This window comes from Pinus tabuliformis, chromosome X, assembly GCF_031772625.1.
Source record: "Pinus tabuliformis cultivar Carrire ecotype Pingquan chromosome X, CPIR1, whole genome shotgun sequence".
Taxonomy (NCBI): domain Eukaryota; kingdom Viridiplantae; phylum Streptophyta; class Pinopsida; order Pinales; family Pinaceae; genus Pinus; species Pinus tabuliformis.
This window is the reverse complement of record NC_142308.1, coordinates 1,449,336,562-1,449,355,311: the sequence shown is the minus strand read 5'-3', so window position 1 is coordinate 1,449,355,311 and position 18,750 is coordinate 1,449,336,562.

Here is an 18,750-nt window from a genome sequence, read left to right as displayed (position 1 = left end):
CATACATAAGCTTCATAGTACTGAAATAAAGTATAGATAATAAGAAAAGCACATGAAGACAAAAATTGTACCATGGTTCATCCGAATGTGGGACTATGTCCAAAAGAACTATTGCTTATAATATATAATTGTGTACATCAAACAATTATTTCCATGTGCACACAACTGTAGGCTATTTGCGAACTAAGTTGCAAACCCAGGAATTCATGCACTCAACTATGGAATCTCGCCACTTTGTTTGAAGTATAGATGATAAAGATACAACCATTAACATAGATCTCAAATAATAGTTGCCTTCCTTATTTATTATTCATCCCTGTCATGCGGAAAGAGTCAATTTTGCAGACAAAACCGACCTCCCTAGAAACTAAGGCGTTTTCTAGTGACAAACAAAACAATCAAGCACTACCTTTCCCTAAATATGCATTTAAAATAAAAGCAACCAGGTGTTTAAGGCTTACCTTTAGTCCAATGCTGTTTGTAGCAGCCAAGCCTCTTCGATCTAGATGAGCTCCTTCTCCTTGAAGCTTGCATACACTAACAAGCAAAGGATTACATAGCACCCGAATAACTCATATAATAAAACATATTCATCATAAAGACCAAGGAGTTTATGAAACAAATTATATATAACAACTTGTTGAGAAAAGTGAACTTAATTGTATTAATTGGAAACAAAAGAAACCTTACAACCAATGCCTTGGTGTTTTGCAGGTCCCTCCCAGGGTCCAGCAAGAGTTCTCCACAACATTGATCAACTCACCCACTTCCAAATGAAGCTAAGAAAGGAATGTGATCTCTCCTCTCAAGCTCTTTAAGGGAGTCCTAATTTCAGCAGCATCTACCCTTAGGAATGTTCAGCTTTCAACCTCCCCTCCCTCTAGCCCAATGCCTGTATTTATAATGCTTTGGAGGAAGTTAAACAGGTCCACCATCAATGGGATAAGCCCCTCTTTCAAAGGGATAGCTCCCCTCTTCATGGGATAAGTTCCTCTTTCATTGGGATGCATGAACCATCTGGAGGCACTCAATCCACGTCAAACCATCTTCTAGAATGCTCTAGAATCGACCGCAAGTAAATTTTTTGAAGTAAAACTTGCGCCTTTTGACTTTACAGGGGTACGCACCCACCCCTTTACAGACAGAGCGTACAAGTACGCAGGTATTATGTACTTGAGGTGCGGGCCCGCAGCTAAGAGTAAGAGAAAGTGCGTAACTAGAGTTATATTGATTTTTAAAGGCTTTCTCTCTTTTTTGGAGTTTGACATGAGGAGCAGAGGTATAAGACTTGCCAAGGAGGACAGTATGGTTATTGATGGAGCCATACTGACTGCAAATAGTCATGGTGACAAATTTTAGTGTAACAGATTGCCCCCTAAAGTGCGAGGTCTGTAGTAGATTAGGGTTTTATATCATCTAGGAAGGGTGAAGCACTTTATCATTTTGAGGATTATCTTGTGGAGAGCCCAGTTGGAACCTGCAAATATTCAACACAAAATACATATATGAGATAATATCATCGCTGAGGTAGGCATTCCCATACTCAGATAAAAAACTTAACTAACAAACTAACTACTGTTCTGATATAGGAATGATTTCACAGTACATCATAATCATAAACATATGTAGACACAGTATGGACGTAGCCATCTGTTTATAATTAGTCTACTGTATAATGAATACAAAACTCCTCGCAGCCTGGATGGTGGAAACTAGATCCAGGGTCTTCATTTCTGCTTCCCAAAATAGTACAATTCTATCTATGCGAATAAATGAGTCGATGTCGAACATGGTAGAAACCACTTGATTACCAGTCAATGATGTAAACTCTTAACAAGTGTGAGAGAGACCACCAGTAATGTCAATGGTTCTCAAAGTACCCAGTACAATCCATGATATGTGAATGAATGTGTTGATGTCGAACACGTCACAGAATCCCTTGATCGAAGGTCATTGATGTAACCTGTCGTCAAAGGCGAGAAACCTGCCATTGAGGCATGCAGATTTGAAGGTACTGATGATTCCTAGATCATCTTTCTAGATAATATGCTGATGTCGATAGAAAGCGATCCGTCGTAGGCAAGCCCACAACACGAAATCATAGATCAAGTTGAAGAAATGTAGCTGTAAGGACTGACTCAGGGATGGTCAAGATGGATGAGATATTTTGCAGATGAATGGTTTATTTGCAGTGACCTCTTGAACACATAACGACACAACAGATGGCTTGGTGACAATTGACCCAAAGTTAATACCCAGAAACCAGCTGAAGACTTTCAATGTGGTTTGGTCAACTATTAGGCAAAGGATTTCCCAACCCAGGTGAATGAAAAGTGTCGTGTTCGAGAGTGGTGATAAGGTTTTTCCGAGACAAAGTATAACAAATAGGCTCATTTTCCTCTCTTTTCCCCCACCATTTCTGGCAAGTACCTCTTTATTTTTTACAAGCTTGAGGAGGATAACATTTGCTTGATTATAAGCTCATCCTTCGAATGAGTCCAGCTTAGTTTAGTTTTGAACCCTAAGAAGGAGTGGTCCGTTCCTGTTTGTAATCGAACAGGTCCTTTACTGTGAAATTTTAACGAGTCTAGTATAGGAGAAACTAAGCGTTTTTCAATTTTAGAGAGTCTGAAAAAAACTTAAGAAGACTCCGGGGTTGACCTTTTTCGTAAATTTGTGTCTCCCAAGCCCGAAAAAGTATAAAATAATACTTGAGAGAACCGCTTGATATTTACGACCAAGGAGTACTTTCATGATTAGTGTCTCTGATCTGAAAAGTAAAAAGCGATCAAGGACATGTCGTTTTATTTCCAATATTGAATTTGAAACGACAAAAATCCGGCAATCTTTTCATGTTTTTACGGTCAGAAAAGGGCTGTAAGAGGACTGTCTTTTTAATCCTGTTTTAACGAGCTAAAAAGAAAGCTCGACAATCTTTTCACATTTTAGGAGTCTGAAAAGAGCTTAAAGATGACTCTGATGTTTTTGTTTGTAAAAAATGACAATTTTCCCTGAAAATCCTTTATCCTGCACAAAAACCAACACATTACTCATACCTGTTGAAGATAGATAAAAATACTTTTAAAAATACCTTTTCATGGTGAAAAATAAACAAATTTACCATTTATTTACCCAAAAAACCTATAAAAAGGGCTTTTACCAATTCATTTTTACCATTTTACTATTTGAGGAGAGAAAAAGGGCTTTTGGCAAGAAACTTCCCATGGACATTGCGGAGAATCCGACCGTCGAAACCGAACGTCGTCTCTTCCAGGTAATTTACAACATCCTCCTCTTCAATTTCATCAGTTTAGAATTCTTTTTTAGGCCCCAGATTTCATTTTTGGGAGGTTTTGTGGTTTCAAAAACCGCCTCTCGGGGTACGCAGGCACTACACTAGGGACCCGTGTACCCCGACATTTTCTCAGTTGGAAAAATGTCAGGGGTACGCATCCTACCTTCAGGGACCCTGCGTACCCTGAGTCAATTTTACGGACAAAACTGACCTCCCTAGAAACTAAGGCATTTTCTAGTGACAAACAAAACAATCAAGCACTATCTTTCCCTAAATATGCATTTAAAATAAAAGCAACCAGGCGTTTAAGGCTTACCTTTAGTTCAACGCTATTTGTAGCAGCGAAGCCTCTTCGATCCATATGAGCTCCTTCTCCTTGAAGCCTGCATACACTAACAAGCAAACGATCACATAGCACCTGAATAACTCATATAATAAAACATATTCATCGTAAAGACCAAGGAGTTTATGAAACAAATTATATATAAAAACTTGTTGAGAAAAATGAACTTAATTGTATTAATTGGAAACAAAAGAAACCTTACAACCAATGCCTTGGTGTTGTGCAGGTCCCTCCCAGGGTCCAGCAAGAGTTCTCCTCTACTTTGAGCAGCTCACCCACTTCCAAATGAAGCTAAGAAAGGAATGTGATCTCTCCTCTTAAGCTCTATAAGGGAGTCCTAATTTCAGTAGCATCTACCCTTAAGAATGTTCAACTTTCAACCTCCCCTCCCTCTGGCCCAATGCCTATATTTATAATGGTTAGGAGGAAGTTAAACAGGTCCACCATCAATGGGATAAGCCCCTCTTTCAAAGGGATAGCTCCCCTCTTCATGGGATAAGTTCCTCTTTCATTGGGATGCATGAACCATCTGGAGGCGCTCAACCCACATCAAACCATCTTCCAGAATGCTCTAGAATCGACCGCAAGTAAGTTTTTTGAAGTGAAACTTGCACCTTTTGACTTTTACAGGGGTACGCACCCACCCCTTTACAGACAAAGCGTACAAGTACGCAGGTATTATGTACTTGAGGTGCGGGCCCGCAGGTAAGAGTAAGAGAAAGTGCGTAACCAGAGTTATATTGATTTTTAAAGGCTTTCTCTCTTTTTTGGAGTTTGACATGAGGAGCAAAGGTATAAGACTTGCCAAGGAGGACAGTATGGTTATTGATGGAGCCATACTGACTGCAAATAGTCATGGTGACAAATTTTAGTGTAACAATCCCTATATATATTATTACATTAAGGGATTATGTCGCTACATTATCATGGACCCGATACCATCGTTTCCAAAATACAAGGGACTATGGTCCAAAACCATTCATTTTTACAATATTATATTCTTTTACAAAAACTGAGGGATTTCACTAGGAAGCCCCTATACTACATGGCGATTTTGTTGCATAGTCTTCATCGTGATCTATTGCTCTAATGGGTGGTTTACTTTACAATCCATTACATTCTTTGTATGGTGCACTCCACAAAATTCAGAAGCATTGTCCAAAATCTGGCCAAGTTGGGTCGTGCCCAACACATATATGGGAAGGTTTTATAGGGAAGGTTTTATATGGGAAGAGTTATATAACGTAGTGTAGTTGTCGGTTCAAGCCCCACTATGGGGGACACATATATTAAGAGAGGTGGTATTATTAAGAGCGTTGAAATAAAAGTGGTATGGGGAGAGCATTGTTTGGGAGGAGGCGGGCTCCAGCCTGCAATACAATATTATATAATACCACAACAGTTAAAAAATGGGATTTGGAAGTGATGTATTTTATGCTAGTATGGTATGGTGTTATAGCAGCTACAACAACCCTCCAAAATTTTTACCATGCTTTATTTTGGAGCCTCCCTTATAAAGCACAAAATCTTGTCTCACACTAATCCAGGTACTTGTGATTTAGCTAAACCTTATTCTTTCAATACTAGTGTGTGTTTTATCACATAGATATTTTTCAAACCCACAAGCTGATCTCTTAACATGGTCATTCGATAGTTTTGGTATTTCCTTAGAGAACTACACAATCCTTGAGGGAAATTTCCCTTGGTCTTGGGACTTGCACAGTCTTAATTAATAGTTGGACTTGAGCTCAGGAAATGTGCAAAACTTGATGCAAGCAAAACCTTGAGCTAGAAAATTGCATAGAACATGAGAGGCATCCTAGAGCCACTTAGCACAGAAATTGCGCAGAACCAATTGTGTTCAGAAACTGCATAATGCATGAGCTAGAGAGGCATTGATTTCTTCCCAGAAGTATGCAATCTCTCTGGGAAATGCATGGAAGTTTTTCTCAAAAAATAAAAAAGGAAAAAAAAATCATCCCTAAAAAATAGGGATCTTTTCTTAGCAGCCCAGAGGAGGCACTTGAGTTAATTTGGAAACTATCGCCAAGTGTCACTTTTTTGTTGATTTGTGGCATGCTTGTCATAAACCCTAATTTGACGAAAACTATTTATTCAACATTTTTAGAGATCATTTTCACATTTTATCTTTGAGATTTGGCATTCCCAAGGAGATCAAGGAACCTTTGGTGCGATCATCGTTGCTTTTCTAGGCGAGTTTTTCCTTTCTAGTCTTTTTCCATTTTTTTTGTCGCCTTTTGTTGTTTATCTTGTGAGAGTGTTGTTGCACTTGTTTCTATGAATGAATTCTCGTGTTTTAACTTTTTTATCTTGTAGAATTCTTTTCTCAAGTTTTACATTACATTTTCCAAGTGTCACATATGTTACCCTATTTTTCACTAACGGTCGTCGTTGTGATGACCATCTCCACATGCTTTGTTTTCGTTTAGTTTAATTGATTTCTTCTCTTGTTTCACTTTCATGTATCATCAATTAGTTTGATATGAACTCATCATCACACCATCCTTCATATATTCTTGATTGCACACCCCTTCGGAAGATATGGGCTCCCCATGCCTGGATATCACTCCTGGCTCCTACTCTACGCAATCTGGGAGATAACTAGCTCTTCCTTGGATTCTTGAATTATGTATAGGCCATCCTGTCCTGGCTCCAATTGTGTATTGCATAGTTCTAGCAGCAAGCCTCCTAACTTGGCCTCTTCGGCTATGCAATGTGTAGTCTCTCCCATCATTGGCATTAGACTGAGCTGCAAATTGCACAATTCAAGTTAGTGAGCCTCCCCATTAACTACTAGGAATGTGCAGTGCATAGTACCAGCAGGTGTCCACTAACATCTATGAACCAGAATTTGTAGTTTGTCTCATCATGAACCTCGTTTGTTGCTTGGTCTTGTATTGAAGTTTCCTTGGCTTTGATGGTGACATTTTCTTTCCATGAGTGTTATCTATGTCCTATACGTCCAATATTTTTTGACATCTCTCTAGAAGTTGTGGTTAACATGGAATCCAAGAGATTTCCATCAAAGGAATCTATCAAGAGTAGTACCAAGGGAGAAGTTAAGCAGATATCAGTAATCTACGAGCCTATGGAGAGACTGAGTTATTCATTGAGAAGGGTACAAGATTGAAATGGAAAAAAATCAAGGATACTTTTGTGAAGGTATTCAAGGAAGACTTAGATGACCAACAAGTTCACCTTAGCATCCATTGGTCATGCTTATACAGGGTTTCATGTAGGTACCCCATTTTCACATGTGAAAAAATTATCAGCTTGATTGTCTCACATGCATATGAACAAACAATGACTTTGAGTAGTGCCAATGTGAAAGATCTTACCACCTTCATGGCACACAAATTTCAACCAATGTATCATTTACTTCATCTAGTCAAGCACATGGATTCAGTTTTCTATGCCACCCACAACTTTATGAACACTAGAGACATCGACAAACCCTAAGTGAAAGAGACGTCAAAGTTTAGACAGAAACCTAACCATGTTTACAAGACAAAGTCTCTCATTAAGGCTTATCAATTCTTGATCATATTTGTTTGCTAAATATATGGCCAAGAGAAAAAAGAAACATTTTTTGAAGGCTGGGTAGTCATGCTAGACCAGTTGGTGAATGATGAGAAGACATTCAACTGGTCCAAATTTTTGGCTCATTTGTTGAAGATCCATGTGACTAATGCTCAGAATCTGCCGAAGAATGAGCAAGAAAAATTCTACATGTTCACATACTTACTTGATGCAATATGTGCCCAGTAGCAGTTCCCTAGCATGAACTAGACATGGAGACCTAAGGAAATTGTCCTCAATATTTATTAACATGTGGTATATAGGGAGAATGTGGTACAAGAACTACAAACTACGAGAAAGAAAGAAAAGGTTTGGATGTTGATCTAGAACTATGAGGAACTCACCACATTCATCAGTAGAATACAAGCCTCATATGTACCGTTGTACAACAATTTGGATTTTATGGTGAGAATGCATAGGATCCCATCTATCGGTTCCCTCAATGAGGCTAGACCCAAGAACCAATTTTGGCTAGATATATATAAGTTAATGGAGCAGCTAAGGTGAGAGGACACCAAGGATGACTTGGAGCTGAGTGCACATAACATGAAGAAGTACATTAGTGGTTCTTTCATGGTCAACACCATACTTCACATGTTCCATAAGGAGTTGGATATCGGTTCCAAAACCATATACATGGATGTCATGGAGGCAAGAGTCCTTTATCAGAAAGACACCATCAGGTAGTTTGGCGACATTACCAGACCTTACCAAGCTTGAAATCAATATGTGATTGAGAAGCACTAGGTGGAGGTTTCTGAGTTGGTCTTTCCCAAAAATTCAGAATCATAGTGTTTTGGCTATTTAGGCTATCTCTATCCTATTTTGTCTTACATGGGTACATGTGGAAATTGTAATATTATTTGTAGATATGTTGTAAGTGAAATTCCAAGTGACATTATTGGAATGTGAAAGGTCATCATATTATGTCATGAGTTACTTGTAAGGAAGTTGAAGCGCCATGAGGGTAGTTAAAGAGTCATAAGGGGGAATGTCGAGGCCAATCCACCCTTTGTTATAGATAGAACCTCATAACTCATAGAACAAGCTTTGGGAAGTAAACGTTTTGGCTAGGCTTAGGCTTAGAAAATGTTTGGAAGTATTATGATGAGCCTTGGCTTCTCCACAGCGTAGAGTGAGTATACTTATTTGGAGGAGAAAGTGTTATTGACTGTAACGTTCCACTATTGGGGCTAGTGGTCATCAATGATGTATGTATGGATGAAACTTTCACTTATAATAATAATATTAGAGCCAAAATGCTTCATGCATATGTTGTTATTGTAGCTTGACTATTCTGGGTGCTTTAGAAATGTATATTGTTTAACCTATGATTTTTCTTATGAACTAATTTGTATGGAATTGTACGAATCTTGTTGAATGCCTCTTGTTGGATCAACTCATCGCTTTAATTTGTGGACTAGTTTACGTTTTATCTTGTGATGTCAATCCAGTCATGTGTTCCTTTCAAGCTACGTCCTATCAGAAACTTCTAAGGGGAAAACTTTATTTTCCCTTCCATGTGTTATAGCCTTCATGCATCACACTTAACTCTCCGTAGGGTCACACACTTTCTATCATCCAAAGTTATCTTACTTACTTCTATGCGCTACCATGGTCAAGGAATTACATTACCACCCACTGTAGGGACACCTACTCCAAACGGTTTGTTGTCTAGCTGGGACATGATATCGGGGAGATCCCTTGAATGTCTGTAGGTCCACACTATCAACATTTATGGCGCTAGAAGGAGGGCCAGGTGATGTGCTCAGACCTTGAAGTGTATCTGGAATTTATGCACATATTTCATGACGTCTATTGAAATCACAATCGTGGTATTTTTCTCTCACACTGTGAATTTTAAAGGACCGACAAGAATTATAGATGACTTGTCCAAATATAATTTCAATGGTGAGAATGGATCACTCTTGTTCATGGACACGATTTCCTTTTTTGGCTTTTATGATAGGCATGATGTCCCCTCGAGTGACATTTCTTGTGGGTTGTTTACTTTCAAATTCGAAGGGTGCACAAAGCAATGGTGCCAGACATTTCACACAACGTCTATACACTCTTTTGATCACATGTTCAGAGAATTATGTTGTTCTTTCATTATTTATGACCGTAAAGAACTTAATTAAAAAAATTGAAAATTGTGAAAATCGCCTGACGAATCTCTTCAAGCTTTTCATGATTGTTTCCTTCACTACTATTATGAATTTCCTGAATATGAAGTTGATGGAAAATTCCAGGAGGAAATATTTCAATAACTTGTTCACATTTATGAGAACACACATGAGTTAGAATATTTCGAGCCTCTCCCAACATACCTCCATGTTAGAGCTTCTAAATCTACGATTAAAAAGGTTATTGTCGCAAGTGACCCTCTATCCTCTTCTCATAAAACAATACTAGATACATACGTTGAGGTGGGAGTAGTTGACAATCCACCTGTTGATCTATCATCATCTCATTCTACCCCACCTCCTTAGGATTTCTATGCAGATTTGGAGTATAACCTCGATTGTTGTCATGTGGTCTTATCTCCTCAGCCTCCAGTCTTTTCTCCCTTTTATCCACTATATTTTAGTGTGTTGTTTTCATCTGTTATGCATCTCACATCTGATGTTCACGAGGATCAAGTTATGGATGAAGTTGGTGTTGAAAAAACAACCTGTGATACCATTTTCAATGAGTATGTTTGGGAGTCTAAACAATAGTCTGTGGTGAAGGATGACCCTCATCTATCAGCACGTCGTCGGCTTTATCCTGACATCTTCCATGATTCTACTATTTTTGTTCCATCTTATAAATATTCATTTATGGATGTTTCTATTTGTGTTCATTCACAGAACAAATGAGATACTAGTATTTTATTTGAGTGCGGAGAGGAAAAATCTCTCTTCCCTGAGCCACCTAATCTCTAATCTCACATTTCCAAAAACATCGAGGGTGAAATTTCTTCTTTCATCATCCCCTCTCTATGATTAATCAAATCATGAAGATGTCGTTGTCGATCATCTTGATTTTTTTTATCATTGTGGTCATGATCATTTCATCCATTACTCAGATCACAATTCTGAATTTTTGTTGTTGATCTTTCTAAGCCACTAGTTTTTCATTATCCATCTGCTAATGAATTGGAAACTCCTAAAGTTGTCAAGGAACTTCAGCCCAATCTGATGTTTATCTTAAGTTCTCGTAGACTTGACGGTAGTTCAACTTCTAATAAAAAATCTATTGAACTTTTCCAGCCTCCTCATCACTCTATTATTTACACTAAAAATCAATCTATCTCATAGTTTTTGCATCCTCCACAAAAATCACACAATCCTATTGCACATGCATTCGAGGAATCATACATAGCAAGCACTGTTAGGAAATGTAAGTTTTCTTCTTTCTTTATGTTTTCTCATTTGTCAAGTTCGAGGGTGTGTACATGCTTGTCTACCACGTGAAATGTGATAGGACACCATGATACATCCGTGCAATGACTTTCATGTGCTCACAATTTCTTCTTTTATGTGGATGCATTGAAGCTCCGAATGTATTGCTTTACATTGTTGTATCTTTTTTGTTGGTTGGTTTACCTACATATCTTTACTTTGTTATTGTTTGTCTTGTTTCTTTTCTTTTCATGTTTGCTTTTTCACCTATAGGTTAGCTTCCACATGAAACTGTGTTTGGCTTCATAGACAGGTAGAGTGAATCCCAAGAGTAACTTGTACAACTATCAACACTTGTCTATCTTTCTATTCCCTCTCTTTATGTGAATATTTAATTTCTTCTAGTCGATGATACCCATATGGAAAATATGTTCCTTTTAGAGAGATTCATGGTGAAATCATGATTCTTGCACTCTTAACTAGTATCACATGCCCTAATCAATTTTCTATATTCCGTTAACCCTTGTCAGCTCAGTCAAGTAGAGTAAGGAGAGGGGGAAATCTTAACAAGTATGTTAGAGGTATATATAAATATCCTTATCTGAAGGGACAACCTCTTCTTCTATCATTCATTTGGGGTCCCTCTTCCAGCTCATGAAATAAATAAATGCCTATGCACAGTTCTTTGAAAAATGATGAAATGAAAAAACAAAATAAAGGGAAAAAGAAGAGAAAGGCTTCTTGCATAGAGAGTGAATAAAGTAACTTCGTCAGGGTACTATCCAGGCTTGCTGGTAGCAGAACAATGCTTGTGTTCATAAAGTGACTCTATTCGGGTACTGTCCAGGCTTGCTAGTAGTGGAGCAGCACTAGAGTTTAAACTAAAACTCTAAAAGCTTAGTTTACTTGTGGACCTATATAACGCTCTTCCCAAATAGAAACAAATGAGTTTAAGTTGGCTTGGTATGTTTTCTTCTGATAAAGAGAACGGTAGGGACTACATATTTGACTAAGTTAAGTGAAGGAACTATGATAATCAAATAATTAAAAAATATTTTCGGAAGAGTTGGCCTCGCTTTGCATGAGACAAGCTCCATAGATAGAGATAGAGTTCTACTAGTTCGTTCTCAATGTTGTAGTGGCTACAACCACCCTCCAAAATTTTTCACCCTCCAAAATTTTTCCCATGTTTCATTTGGAGCCTCCCTTGCAAACCACAACAACTCATCTTGCACTAATCCAGGTGCTTGTGCTTCAACTCAACTTTATTCCTTCAATCTTGTCTTGTGTTTTCTCACTTGGCTCTTTTTCTAACCCACGAGATGAGCTCTTGACTTGGTCCTTCAACAATTTCAGGGTTCCCTTAGAGAACTATGCAATCCTTAAGGGAAATGCGCCTTTCTCTTGGGAATTGTGTAGTCTTCACTAATATTGGTCCTTGAGCCCAAGAATTAGGCAGAGCTGCAAGGCAACCAACTACGCAATGCATTAGTGAGAGATTTACCCACTTCTTCCTAGAACTGCATAATCTCTCTCGGTAATGCATGGAATTTTTTTTCCCAAAGAAGAGGAAAGAATCCCTTAAAATTATGGATCTATTTTTGGTAGCCCACAGGAGGCACTTGAGTTATTTTGGAAACTTCTACCAAGTGTCACTTTTCCCTTGATTTGTGGCATGCATGTCATAAACCCTAATTTGACCAAAACTATTTAATCAATGATACTAGAGCTCATTTCCACATTCAAACCTAGAGCTCTGCCATTCCCAAGGAGGTTAAGGAACCTTCGATGCAATCACTGTTGCTTTTACGAGTGAGTTTTTCTTTTGTAGTATTTTGTAGATTTTTATGTCACATTTTGTTATTTATCTTGTGAGAGTGTTTTTTCACTTGTTTATTTGAATGAATGTTGACATTTTAACTTGTAAAAGTGTTGCTTCATATTTTACATTTCCCTTCGCAAGTGTTGCATGTGTTACATTGTTTCTTCACTAATGGTTGTTGTTGTGGCGTCCATCTCCACATGCTTAATTTTCCTTTAGTTTGATTTATTCCTGAACTTGTTCCATTTGCATTCATCATCAATTAGTCATATCTACACTCATCATCACACCATCCTTGATATCTGCTTAATTTCACACTCCCCTTGGGAAAATCTAGCCCCCACTTGCCTGGATCTCACTTTTTACTCATACACTACATAATCTAGGAGCTTGAGGCCTATGCCATTGCTTTCCAATTTGTGTAGAGGTTTTCATAACCTCGATCCAACTGTGAACTATGCAATTCTTGGAGCCAGCCTCCCCGCTTGGCTAGAGGGACTGCGCAATGTGCAGTCTCTCCCAGTCTTGGACCAAGACTGAAATATGCATTGTAAAGTTCGAGTTAGCAAGCCTCCCCACTGACTGTTGAGACTGCATAATGCACAGTTCTAGTAGGCAGTTAGTGACAATTTTTAACCAAAATTGTGCATTCAGTCCCATCATGAGCTCGGTTTGTTGCTTGGTCTTGTCTTGAAGTCCCTTTGGTAATTAAGATGACATTTTATTTGCGTGAGTGTCCTCTTTGCCCCACAAGTATAACAATTGTTTGTCATGTCTCTAGAGGTAACAATTAACATGGCATCCAAGATAGCTACATAAAAGGAAACCGACGACAGTAGTACTAGGGAAACAGTTGAGGGGATATCAGTTAATCTACTAGTCTATGGATACAATTTGTTGTATATTAAGAAGGGTACAACATTGACATGCCAAAAAATCAAGGATACATTTGTAGAGGACTTCAAGGAAGACTTAGAAAACTAAAGGTTTACCTTAGCATCCATCGGGCAAGATTATACAAGGTTACATGTAGGTACCCCATCTTCCCATGTGCAGAAATTATCAGCTGGATTTCCTCACACACAGATGAATAGACAATGAATTTGATTAGTGCTACTAGGAAATAGCTTGCCACCTTAAGGGAAGATACGCTTAAGAACATGTATCATTTACCTTAGCTGGTGAAGCATATCAATTCAATTTTTTTATGCCACCCATAACTTTTTGAACACTACAGACATCGTCAAGTGCTGGGTGAAAGAGCCATAAAATTTTAGACAAACACCCAATCATGTTTACAAGACAAGGTCTCGTAGGAAGGATTATTAATTGTTGATCATATTTGTATGCACAATATATGGTTAACATAACACAAAAACCTTTCCTAAATGTTGGCTAGTCATGCTGGAGTAGTTGGTGAATCATGGAAAGCCATTCAACTTGTCAGACTTGTTCACTCATCATTTCAAAATCCATGTGACTAATGCTAGGAATCTGCCCAAGAATGAGCAACCAAGATTCTATATTTCCATGTACTTGATGCAATCTATGCCCAATAGATGTTCCCTAATATGAGTTGGACATGGAAAACTAAGGAGAATGACCTCAATGTTTATTGAAAGTTGCTTTTCGACTACAACTATCGAGGAGTGATGGAAAAGCTAAATGACCATTTTATCATCTTGTTGTATAGGCTTGTCTTTGAGCAGGATCACCCTTGCATGTCTTAAGAAGCAATGGAGGCCATAGTGAACATCGCAAATTGGTATGTCCCACTAGGTGGCACCTTCATTGGAGTGTATGGAGGAGATAAGCCTCTACATGTTCTACCAAGGTATGTAACTTGAAAGGTGGTCACGCAAGAGGTCTCATATCACCTCTCCACAGGGTTGTTAGTAGGACTGCATATAAAGAAGAAAGCACCATGGCTTTATTTTCCTTTTCGGATCAGATTGTATGAGACTAAGAGCTTGAAGGAAGCAGATGCTGAAGAAAATGAGATGGTACAATTCGATTTCAACACCAAAGACATTAATCACTATGATCCCCACGTTATTTGCAAGGAACATGGTGTGAGTGTACCTCCCATGGATCCAAGGGAAATTTAATTCGGAAATAGAGGACCCTTGGAGTTATTGTTATAAATTCAGACTAAATGAGTCGATCATTATAGAAACATCTTGGAAATATGCTTTGCAGAAAAGATAATCACAGAAGACAAAAACAAAAACAGCAATAGGCAACAATTGAGGGTAAGACAAGGGAAAGAGGAAGATTTTTGTGAATATAGAGTCAGAGAAAAGTTGAAATATGAAGGGAGATCATCTTTTGGAGAAAGAAACATTGGAAATGGAGGAAAAGAGGGAGAAACAAAGAATTAGAGTAGAGCAAAGGAAGAAAGAAAAGTAGAGGTTGCAGGAGACCAAGAATAAGTTAATGGAAGAACAAGATATCAGGAGGACAGAAAGGGAAGAGAAGTAGAAATAGGAGGAATAACAAAGGCAATGCATGATGATAGATAGAATAACATGCATACATGTTGATGAGTTAGAAGAACTGAGAGCTGAAGAAGAGGGTGAACAAATGCAAGATCATAAGCTTTCTCAACAAATTGAGAAATTGGCTGAAGCGACAGACATGGAGTAGGAACAGAAGCCACAAAATGAAGAAATTGACCTCATGCTGAGAGTACCAAAGGTCATCTCTCAGTCTCTACCACCTCTAGCATTAGAACCAGTCTCGAGTGAGCAAGGATATTTTTTTCTCCTTGATGATGATTCAGTTATCGATGTGTACAATAGATCATTTGACGAGTTGCAAAAGAGGATTTTCCATGCGTGGAAGAAACACTTTCCAAATGATCACACATCATATACATTCATCAAGGAAATGGTAATAGTGCCAGATGCTAGGAAACATCCAGCTTCCCTTGCCGATACTAGCTTCGACTATGCAGGAGAAACAAGCTTGAATGCCAAGTTCCTATTGGCTGAGAATCAAGAACATGCAAAGAACTTACAGATTGTTAGGAAAGAGGCAGAACAACTTCGAGAGAAGAGTGTGATTTCCATAATGGGAGAGATGAGGAAAGTGATCCTTGATGAAGTATCAACACTTGAGACTACCATGTGGAATCTTTCTTACAGATTTGTCATCGTGCATAAAGCAGTTGTCTATGTGCATGGCTTACAACATCAGAGCAATGAGTTCATTCACACTCTCAAGAACATGCATTCTACCATCACCCATGTACATGTGTGGAAAATGAGGTATAAAGGGGACCCACTTCACTTACCAAAGAAGATGAAGCCACAAGGAGAGCTGGAGAAAGAAAATATATTAATGTTGATCTAGAACTATGAGCATCTCAACCCATTTAATAGAATCATACAACCCTCATATTCACAGATGTAAAACAATTTGGATGTTATGGTGAAAATGCACATGATCCCGTCTATCGCTTCCCTCACTAAGGCAAGACCCAAGAACCGAGTTTTCCAAGAGATCGATGAGTACATGGAACATCTAATGCAAGATGCCACCAAGGATTAATTGGAGTTGAGTGCACATAACATGCACAAGTACATTCGTGGTCCTATCATGGTCAACACCATGCTGCACATGCTTCATAATGAGTTGGATATTGGTTCCAAAACCATACACTCAGATGCCATAGAGGTAAGAGTCTGCTATCAAAAAGAAACCATCAAGAATTTTGGGCACATCATCACACAATATGACGTTTAGCATCAATATGTGGTTGAGAAACATGAAGTGGAGGTTGCCAAATTGGTATTTCCCTAAACTTCATAGTCATGGTGCTTTTTCTTGTTAGGCTATCTCTAGCCTATCTTTTATTACATGGGTACATTTTGAAATTGTAATATTATTTGTAAACATGTTCTATGTGAAATTCCAAGTGCCATTAGTGGAATGTGAAAGGTCATCATGTTATGCAATGAGTTATAAGGAAGTTTAAGAGTCGTGAGGGTATTCAAAGAGTCACAAAGGGGAATGTCAAGGGTCGCCCCACCGTTTTTTATAAATAGAACCTCATAACTCATAAAGAAAGTATACTTATGTGGTGGAGAAGGTTTTCTTAACTGTAATGTTCCACTATTGTGGCTAGTGGCCATCAATGATATATGTATGGATGGATCTTTCACTTATAATAATAATATCAAAGCCAACACACTTTCATTCATATGTTGTTATTGTAGTCAGACTATTCTGGTTTTTTCAGAAATGTATGTTGTTTAACTTACACATTTGCTTATAAACTAAATTGTATGAAATTTTAAGAATCCTATTGCATTTGTGTTGTTGGATCAACTCATTACATTACTTTGTGGACTATTCTGCATTTTAGCTTGTGATGTCATTCTGCTCATGTGTTCCTTTCAAGCTGCGTAGTATTACAGGCTTCTTAAGGGGCCCCTTTCTTTTCCCTTTAGTGTGTTAGAACCTTCATGCATCAAAATTAACTCTCCGCAAGGTCACACACTTTCTCTCATCCAAAGTTATCACACTTCCCTCTATGCGTTATCGTGTTCAAGGCATACACTACGAACCACTGTTCGTACTCCTACTCCAAATAGTTTTAGGTCTAGTTGGGACTTCATATCGGGGAGGTCCCCTGAATGTTGGCGGGTCCATCATCATCAATAGGAGACCAACGTGGTATGGCGGGGACTCCATGTTTAACACAGTGGGAGTATATACCAATTAGTGGGAGTATGCAGGTTTGGTGGGAGAAAATGATACCATGGTGACTGGGAGGGTTATATAACGGAGGTGGGTGGTTTGCGGAGTCTAGTATGGAGGGTTGAGTAGGAGGAAATGTGGTGCCACAACACTAGAGATCTATGCCAACACCAAAGACAATACACAAAACCACGAGCATGCACAAGGATGTTAACCGAGCCTGATTTTTAACCATTGTTCAGTGGGGATAAAAAATGATGACTATTTTTAAGAAAAAACTTAACACAATCACGTTGTGTGGTAATGAAGTCTAATATTTTAATTAACACATTATATACAAACGTTTCCACCATTCGAGCACATCTTAGGAAAAAAATTGCTTATAACATCGCCATTCAGCCATTCATCAACCATCGAATAGACAAGCTTCTAGACATGCTTACCACAAACCAAGGCCATTGAATCTTAAACATGATTCGCACAGTGCCTCTAGGTAGCACATCAACTGATAGAAACTAGTAATGATTTCTCACTAGTCTCCCAAAATAGCGAAGATGGCCCCAGAAAATCCAATGAGGAGGAAAAAAACATAATAAAATTTTAAACTAGATGTTAGAGGTGACATTTCTACATAAATTAGCAATTAATGGATAGGAGGGATATACAAGCGTCGGAAGGGACCCAAAAATAATGGCTAGGACCTATGCTTTGATACCATGTCAGGCCAAGAGTTAACCCCTCAAATGAATTGTGTTTTTCCATTAGGGTTGATCATAGATATATACATGGAGGGAGAGACTATTCAACTTCATCTACCAATGCTCTTCATATCCCTATTCTCCTTATCTTATATTTACACTACTTTACATATATTCACACAATCCCAATGATTAGGTGTGAACATGGCCCATACAAAAGGATGTATATATTTCTCGATCATTTATGGGACTCATAGGATATTAACATAAATTCATAGGGGGATTTTCAAAATTAGCATATCATATCACATATTTACAAAATAAGGTAGTAAACTTTGAGTGGACTAGTCAATTCCATAAGAGTTTCAATAAGTTGAAACATCTACCCACAATGATTCCCATCTTAAAAATTGCATCCAAATAAGCAATTTACAGTTTGCAATAATTATTTTATGGAAAGGCAAGGGGGAGTGTTGATGGAAAATAACTCAGTAATAGCTTATGAGTCTAGAAAGTTAAAAACCCATGAAAGAAATTATATTGTATATGATTTATAGCTTGTTCCTATCATACATGCTCTAAAGCTTTGGAGGCATTATTTGCTATGAAATAAATTCACTTTGGTAGGGAATCATATCATTCTAAAATATCTTTTGAGTGAGTCGGATATCAATGCTAGGAAGGCTAGACGGATGGTGTTTCTTAGTGAATTTGAATTCGACCTTAAACACATAAAATGGAATGAAAACAAGGTAGGAGATTATTTTAGAAGGTATTATTATACTCTAATGGAAGTGTGTGTTAGAAATATTAATACATATTTTATATATAAAAGTAGGAATTCCATTACTAGTGATCCAAAATACATGGAAATTCAACAAAAACTACAACACATTGACATT